This window comes from Triticum aestivum, chromosome 7D, assembly GCF_018294505.1.
Source record: "Triticum aestivum cultivar Chinese Spring chromosome 7D, IWGSC CS RefSeq v2.1, whole genome shotgun sequence".
In the NCBI taxonomy this organism is placed as follows: Eukaryota; Viridiplantae; Streptophyta; class Magnoliopsida; order Poales; family Poaceae; genus Triticum; species Triticum aestivum.
The window spans coordinates 184418555-184426955 of record NC_057814.1 but is presented as its reverse complement, the minus strand read 5'-3'; the positions used below and the strand labels follow the sequence as shown (position 1 = coordinate 184426955).

Below are 8401 nucleotides of genomic sequence, written 5' to 3'. Positions count from 1 at the left end.
CTAATCCTCATCTGATCTTGAATATGTCTTCACAAAGATTTGCATGCCACCACGGAGGTGCCTCCCGAGCCCTGGCCCAACGTGATGTTGGAGACCGTGGGCTCAAGGGTGGCCCGCTCTGTTGGTGCGGGGCGAGCTGTCCCGGCAAGGATCTTGCCAGGGCTGCTGAGGCTGCCCCGGCAAGGGTCTTGCCGGGGGAACCTGCTTCGTCCCTCTGCTCTTTGTGGTCTTGACCTTGGCGTTGCTCTTATTATCTTGGGCTTTGGTCTTACCTTGGCTCACCTCCCCTGTTTTGCTTGGCGTGACCGTAGGCGCGGCTCCGACTGCCCGTGCACAGGTATAGGGGTACAAAAACGCACCCCTCTTTTTGTACACCGAAACGTTGAGAAACAGTCAATTCATGCATACCTGAATGATGAACATTCGTATTACCCGAAGGGAAAATCCATGGAGATTGGACTGCCTCAGCGTAAGATCTACGCTCTTTGGAACGATCAACTAGGATCCATTCTTGCTCAATTTCTTGTTGATAAAGTCTGAATTCTTTGCGATAATCCAGACCTCCCTTGCCCCAAAGAAAGAAACCCACATTGAAGAGATCATTTGAACAATTCCCACCTTTGATAATAGCGAAACCCACATCTCTAGATGCAACACTGAATTTGAAAGACCAATTTTGCAGACAGGAGACCTTGAAACGAGAGGCATGACCACCAAAACAAGATTGCAGAATAAGACTGACTGAGTCATCGTTGATGCAGAGTCTTGATCGACAGAATTCCGCGACCATGAGAAATTCCGTGAGCTTGCTACCCTCAAAATGATTCACTGGGACACCAATTGCTTCCAGATGAAAGCCTCGAATGCCAACCCTGGATCGAACTTGAGATCGGAAAGGGCCATGTTGAAAGAGATCGCGAGCGCTAGGAAAAGGTGAAAGGGAGATTGTCCACCGGTGCCGAAATGGCGGCCGGAGGGCATGGTGGTCGCCGACGCCGGAGTGGCAGCCGCCGAATGAGGTGGCCGCCGCAGCCGGAGCGGCACGCAGTGCTAGGAGAGGAGAGCGCTAGGAGAGGAGAGTGAACTTTTGCATTGTAGAGACTACATGTGCTTATACAAGTTCTTAAACCTCCTAGAAAAAGGTACTTGCATTGGACAAGGTATCTTTAATTATGACGTTTCAAGTTTGATGACTGCCCGTATTCTTGCTTTAATCACCCGCGGAGCTAGAAGAGGTTCCTGCATTGGACATGCACCGAAATAATCTAAACATTTATGGAAGGAAAAGTGGTCTTTATTTTACATAATAGATGGAGTCAAATATTGTCTCCAGCCAGATTAGTAGCAGTTCACCAATTCACTTTTATGTAGAAGTTAGGTCTTGTATGAGCAGATTGGGGTGGGTAATGGGCCACAAAAATTTCAACACTACATCTAAGTTATACGAAATTAACTCATTAAATAACTATTGTTCCCATTCATGCACAAGAAAACGGTCACAAATAACATGCACCAATGTAATCATCATTCCCACTGCGTCCTGACTACCCGTCACAATATTATGCAATGAAAATTTGCATGAAGGAACAAAACAATTGATGTTTCTGATCAAACACAACATATGCATCCCCTCGTCCAAGCACGACCATCTTGAACCACAAGGATGTGCAGATTCACAATTCTCCAATCCAATGGCAAACTCTGAAGCTAATCAAAATCAGCAGCAGTCGGCGGTCGCCGCTCTCACATCATTCTACGCACGCGGCATGAACAGCAGGCATCGAACACCTTGCTACATATGCAATCAAAGGACGCGGGAGGGAAAATAGGCGCACCGGGAGCAGAGTGGCACTCACCTCGAGGTCCTCGAGCGGCTATGCGCCGGATACATCGTTGCCCTCGACGTTGAACCAGTCGACGGTCGGCACGGTGCGTATCAGGCGTTGCCTAGCCTCCCGGTGCTCATCGTCCTCATCCTCGTAGTCGATGTTGTCCTCCTCGTCCTCGGACTCTCGGAGAAGGGGCTCCCACGGCAAAGGGTGGCTCCGCCGGCGGCGAAGGGCGCAACGGACAGGCTCGGCGGCGGCTCCTGCGGCGAAGGGCGGTTCCAGCGGCGGCTCACGTGCGACGGACGGGCTCTACGGCAGATCCCGCGGCGAAGGGTGTGGTGGGCGTCTCTAGCGGCTAACGGCTGCGGGAGGAACGGCTGAGCGGTGAACGACACGGGAGGAGGAACAGGGGATGAGAGGTCGAGGTCGTGCGGGCGGGCGGGCGGGGTGAGAGGACGTGGGGGCGTGCGTTGTTTGCTTTTTTTTGAATGGCGGGGCAGGTTTATTGATGGATGGATAGTTAGTGGCTTAATGCGTGGTTTGTAGCATTAAACACGGAAGGATTAAGGGCCGTAGATCTCGCTGATGAATGGGTCTGATTGTTTGGATCTTCCCCCTCTTTTCCTTTTATAGTGATAGTCTATACTACTATTAAAAGAGCAAACATGAAATACCCTACACCCACCAAACTTAGTGTACACAAATTAACCAGCACCCTTGGATCTAACCCACTTAATTGTATCTAAGAGTCTGTATTACTTCGGTGGTCTGCCATGAAAACGAATGGACGAGATTAAATGTTTTGCCGGTCTGCCACCAACGTACGGTCTCCACGCATGCCCACTAATTCGCTCAAGACCTCATAACCCCGAACCAACATCACGTCTCAGTTGCGAAAAAATATCACGTCTCCAACTCCAACCATAGCTCTCCCCTGTCCCCCAGCTGCCACAGAACTCCTCCCTGTTCCCATCGCCGCCGCCCGCCGCTTCTCCTCTCCTCTGCTACCCCAGGCGCGAGGAACCAACCTCCCGAAGCAATCGGAGCGGCAAAGCGGCGGAGGAATGCAGAGATGGCGTCTGCGATGACGGGGAAAAAGATGGGGCGGGCGTCCTACATCCGGATCAAGCACGAGGAGGAGCGGCACGAGGCGTCCTGGAAGGAGCCCGAGGGCTGGGTCTTCTCCGCCACCACGCGCACCGATGTCGCCGCGCGCCTTGGCGAGCTCCGCGACCAGATCCTCGCCGGTTGCGCCTCTTTCCCGACCTCGCCGCACAGCACTCCGGCTGCTCCTCCGCCCGCCGCGGCGGCGACCTAGGTACGCCTCCACTTGCCCCACTTACGCGCTCTGCAGGCTTTCATATAGGGTCTCCGATCGTGGCGAACCAGAAGCACCAGCCCAGGAAGAGCTCGACAGCGTGGAGATCCTCCCCAGCCAGTAGTACGTGACCAGCCCGAGATCCACCGCCGAGCCAAGCACTTCTCCTTTCTTTTTCTTCTTCTGTTACCCAGCCAAAACAATTTTGTGGAGAACAATCATATCTGGTTAGGATCCACACAGGAATCTACAGCACAAATAATGGAGGAGCTACTACAATAGAGGATGGACCTGTGGTTGCTTCCCAGCTCTTTTCTTCAAAACAATCTGAGAAAGAGTACAAAGGAAATTGGAGCATATGGAAAATTGCTCAGGAATATCTCCATCTTATGCTTATTTGCTTCGATGTACAGTGACCTATAAAAGGGTGAAAACAATCAGTGAGATACTTCTCTGGATGTAGAGCTCTCTGACATACGCCTAAAAGATAAAATTATATTTTTTACATTATTATTCTCAATACTATAGTTGAACATTCATTACCTTGTGGTTCGTACTTGGTCCCAGCCTCCCAAGCATAAATCTGAAGTTGTTCTGTATAGGGGAGTGAATTGTATGAGAGTGTGTTTCCAGGCTTAAATCTGAAATTGTTGTGTATACTATATGTGCATGCAGTGTGTATGGTAGAACCAATCGATTTGCAGAAGATAGCATGAACCGGAAGGGTAATAGGTGCCGCCACCGGAAGGCTCGGCAGTGCTAATCGCCGGAACTACACTACCGGCAGTGCCATCCAAATCCTCGGAGACGCTCAAGGTATATACAATGAACACACAAAGGGGTCCACATGCAATTATCTAATTATTGGATGCATCAGATTAACGTGCTGAATGAATCACATGTGTATACTTGAGACAAATGAATGTATTAATGGTTAGTAATTTTTTTATCTATCCTTTTTACATGTCCTCGAGGGTGACCATAGTAGCATCTTGAGCCCAAATACAGTCCTGCCATCTAACGCCGCCTGTAATTTTTTAGCTACAGGAATTTGGACCGTCCTGCAAGAAGAATCAGTTGAGAAGATTGGACTATGCTACTTCTATAAGGCTGAGTATACACTCTTTGTTGTTAATTGTAGTGATAGTTACTATTATTGAATTGCTAAGGTGACAAACTGACAGTTATTGCTTGACGAACTTACTCTTGTTCATTACATTGCATCCCTCTTACACGGGAATCATCAAATGTTCACACATATGTATGTCCTTTAGTTGTCATTTTCTCTTTTTTATTTTTTCTTCCCTTTTTTGTGTGGATAATCCAATTTCTTATGTTGTCAATGGATCTTAAACATCTTCACTTCTGATTTCTATTTCAAACAGACAGTGCAGCTTTGACGGCCTCTTATTTCATGCAGACAAGTGTATTTTGTTCCATTAGAAATATATAACTATATTTTATTCCTGAGAGAGCAATCTTATACGGGAATATAGTGTTGTATTTTGTGCACCCTCATTTGGCAAGAGTTCAGGTTACTATTTGTCTCTGTGTGGAAGTTCTCACATTAGTTCATGCAGAATATGTCTATATTTTTACCAAGGGGTTCCAATGATTCGAGGACTGCATATGTGCAGATCTAGAAACTCTTTCTTCCCAAGATGGGCAATGTGCAGATCTAGAAATGGTATGTCCCCTATGCGTGTATGACTGTTGGTGGAGATGTTCATACTTTAGGATCTTTGGTTCCTGAGTTAGTGAGGTGCATGCTCTCGACCCTGACATCTACTTACTCTATTGTCATCTATAGTCTGTATTGTGCTCTGCGCTTAATGTGCATTGGGTGCATAGCAGAACATGAATTTCAGATGCCCTTATTTGTTTGATGAAATGCCTCCTTGATCTGCATGCCAGGTATTATAGCATACTGTATATGGCTTCTAAGCTCTTTGAAAGTTTAGGACACAATAGGAAGTCATATTACAGCGGTTTCCGATTAATAACAAAGCTGAAAGCACAATCTCTATTTTTCGAGAACAACAAAATTGTTTTCTAGAACTGATAGTTTCTTCGGTATTTTTTTGTTTGCTTTCTGTTACTTTATAACTGAATATGAATATGCAGTTAGCTTATTTTTCTTTTATGTGATATGTGAGTAAATAGCAGTTAGCTGCATGGGTTACCGTGGTTTCAAGCTCAACTTTTGTGTTATCTAGCTGCAGTGCTAGGACTGGTTGTTTCCCAAAGAGATGATATGACCATGAGTTTATGGCCTTTTTGAGCTTGATGTCTTCTGTATAAGAGAAATGAAGTCTTCGGCATGTACACTGTGTAAACAATCATTGGAAAGGCGAGACGAAGATAAGAGGAGCATATAGAAGTTTGTGATTTGTATAGGAGGCCTTGTTGGTATGATTTATTTTCCTGATGCTATATTCATCTCATTAGGAAGGCCTTGTTGTGTGGCTTTGGTCTTCCTAAATTTTTCTGTGATTTTTTCTTTTCTTTTTAGGTTTGTGAAACAATGACTATCCTAGCACAAGATCTAATCATGGAAATTTCCTTATTGTACAGTTTTCCATTTTGAAATAGTAGACCTTTCTCCATTGTTGAGATGTTGATAGGACAAGTTTTCATTGCTTATCTTACCAGGACTAAGATTAGCCTGGAGAAAGTGTGGCTTGCATGCCATGTCATACACAAATTATTAAATTTTCGTTCTTCATTTTTTGTTCATGAATGTTGCACTCCTGGAGGTGAGACTCGGAATGGGTGCATAATGGTCCTGGCTACCGGAGAACTCTTCAAGCTCGTGGTGCGTGCTGTAACTCCCACTGTGGCGCTGTAGTCGAGCCCATCAATTCAAATTCTGAAGATAACATGTAGCCTGAATCCAAGAGGGAACAAATCCAGTTGTTCCAAGACGCGTTCTTTTTTGTATATATTGTTGACAGTTTGCATCTCTGCCATGTTCACTTGGACAATGCATATATGTATTACAAGTCCTTCCAAGTTCATATAATAAATTAGACATACTTCTGAAATCTTTACTTTACGATTGCGGTTTCATCTTGGATTATGACTTCTTTTTTGTCTGCTCCAACTTCGCATACATCCTCAGAAGATAAATGTGGGGTTTGTATTGAATTTCACCTTTAGAGAGGCAGGGATTATCAGCACTACAGAATTCAATACACATGAATAATGTGTTCTTTGGTTGAGACGTGCGTTGCACGTGCATGCTAACTAGTAGATAGAAGCAAGACAACAAAAGATAACCACTTGACATTAAGTTCAGTACTAAGAGCGCAAACATGAGAGGAAGTACTGATCTAAAACAAAGTTTGCAACATATCAATATATAAGCAAGGCAGCTACCCATTATAGGCTAAATTTATACCAAAAGAAAATTCACTACAAAGGAAACGTCTCAAAAAGCAGTAGGTAGTAAACACTTACTAATAGTTACAAAGCATTACAGTAGCGAACGTTTCCACGTCGAACGGCACTGCATCAAATATTTGATCCTATGAGTCCAGTCAAAGTAAAAATTGCCCGGTATGATTGAGATGTATCAAGTTTGGCATAAAGAAATAGACAAAAAAGCAACATAGTTGAATGGACCAGGATTACAGCAAGTTGTTCATATAGAAAGCAACACATCCCACAAGTCTAAACACCATTGGTAATAATTAGCACAAGTCGTTTACAAAGGAAGGGGCCAAAAACCAAGTAGGACATTACAGGGCAGCTGGACAGTACAGTACCAAAAGCAAGGCATACAAAAGACTATACGAAAGGCAAGTGAGAAAATCAGATAGTAGCCTTGATAAGTACACAAAATGAATCAATGGTGTAGCTCATCGTGGCAAGTGATACCGCTGGAAGCATAGTTCCAATCACCGATCAGTAGTGTTTTGTTGATGGAAATAAACACTGTAAGGAAGCAATAAACATTTGTTTACCAACATGGCTAACAGAAATACTCATATGTGTGCATCTTTCTCCGGTAGAAACACATAGTGACAGTCATTGTATTCTGTGAGTACATCCTTCTCCGGTAAATAGCTCTAGGAATTCCAAGATGATCCAACATAATATCAAGAATCATTCTACCAAAAATTCTCACAATAGTATGGTCAACCTGGGTGTCTGGAAATGGTATAGAGAAAACATAAATATCTGACTGATAAAGAGGGTCAACCAGAGTGTTTGGAAATGGTATAGAGGAAACATAAACATGTGATTGATAAATGAGCAGCAAAGGAACATACATGTGCAGGACAACACACCAATTTTACTTGGATTTCTTGCACAAGCATATAAGGCGCATGATATAAAGTTAGTTCATAACCTCTGTCTAACCTTGCTAGGTGGGCACATCCTTTTGTTACTGGAGGATGCAGGCCCAGGCGAACCTCGGTCGAGAATCTCGTCAGTGTACATGACAGCTATGGTTATCGCTTGTCCAGAGAAGGGGCTGGAGGGAGTAGAGGGATCAAACTTGGTAGCGACAAGAAAGAAAGAATCACAGTCAGTAAGCTTAGCTTGAGGCACTAAAATATTTTCTAGAGGGATACGACACAACTATGAAACAAATAAATAATTCTATTAGACATGTCGCCGATGATTCTGTTCCCAAATCAAACCAGATAAATGAGAGACAAAGGGGAAGCAAGCCTTGAGTGCATATCCTCCAAACTCATCGTCCCGGGATCCATTACTTAATTTCTTGCTACAAATCCACATCTGATGGGGGCATATCCTTGAAGTAAAAGCATGAACATGTAATGCCAAATACTAGAAGCTGGAAAACATAAGTACCTGCACAGACCTTTAGCCAAAGTAGTAGCAAAGACCCAACCTAGAGGAGCTGCAACTATAGATCATGTCTATTCGAAGAAGAAGAGCACCACCGGCCATCAATCCAATGCGTACAAAACGCCCCCCCCCCCCAAATATATATAAATGTCACTCTCTTTAATAGTTTTAGCATAAAAACAAAAGGAAGAGGCTCACCAGCAAACATCATCAAATGGAGAAGCTCTGATGGGCCACGGATTTGCCTAACACTGCCATGAAAGTCATCTACATCAGGAGCAGTCCAAGCAGCATTGTCACTTCAATCTTTCGTCCTACAAGCATGGTCATAATTGCCAAGAAAAAAACAGATTGTCAGCTAAGATAACACGTGCACACATACACACAATAGTTGTAACAACAAAGAAAATACAGGCCAAATAAAAAACAGGGT

The 8401-nt window shown here is 44.4% G+C and overlaps 1 long non-coding RNA gene across 1 annotated transcript; it reads left to right on the top strand.

The window, feature by feature from the left end:
• The first annotated feature begins 2509 nt into the window (after positions 1-2509).
• On the top strand, positions 2510-6191 carry LOC123164707 (uncharacterized). The gene is made up of 2 exons (XR_006482582.1): positions 2510-5556; positions 5904-6191. It is a non-coding gene; the product is annotated as an uncharacterized lncRNA (long non-coding RNA).
• The last annotated feature ends 2210 nt before the right edge of the window (positions 6192-8401 follow it).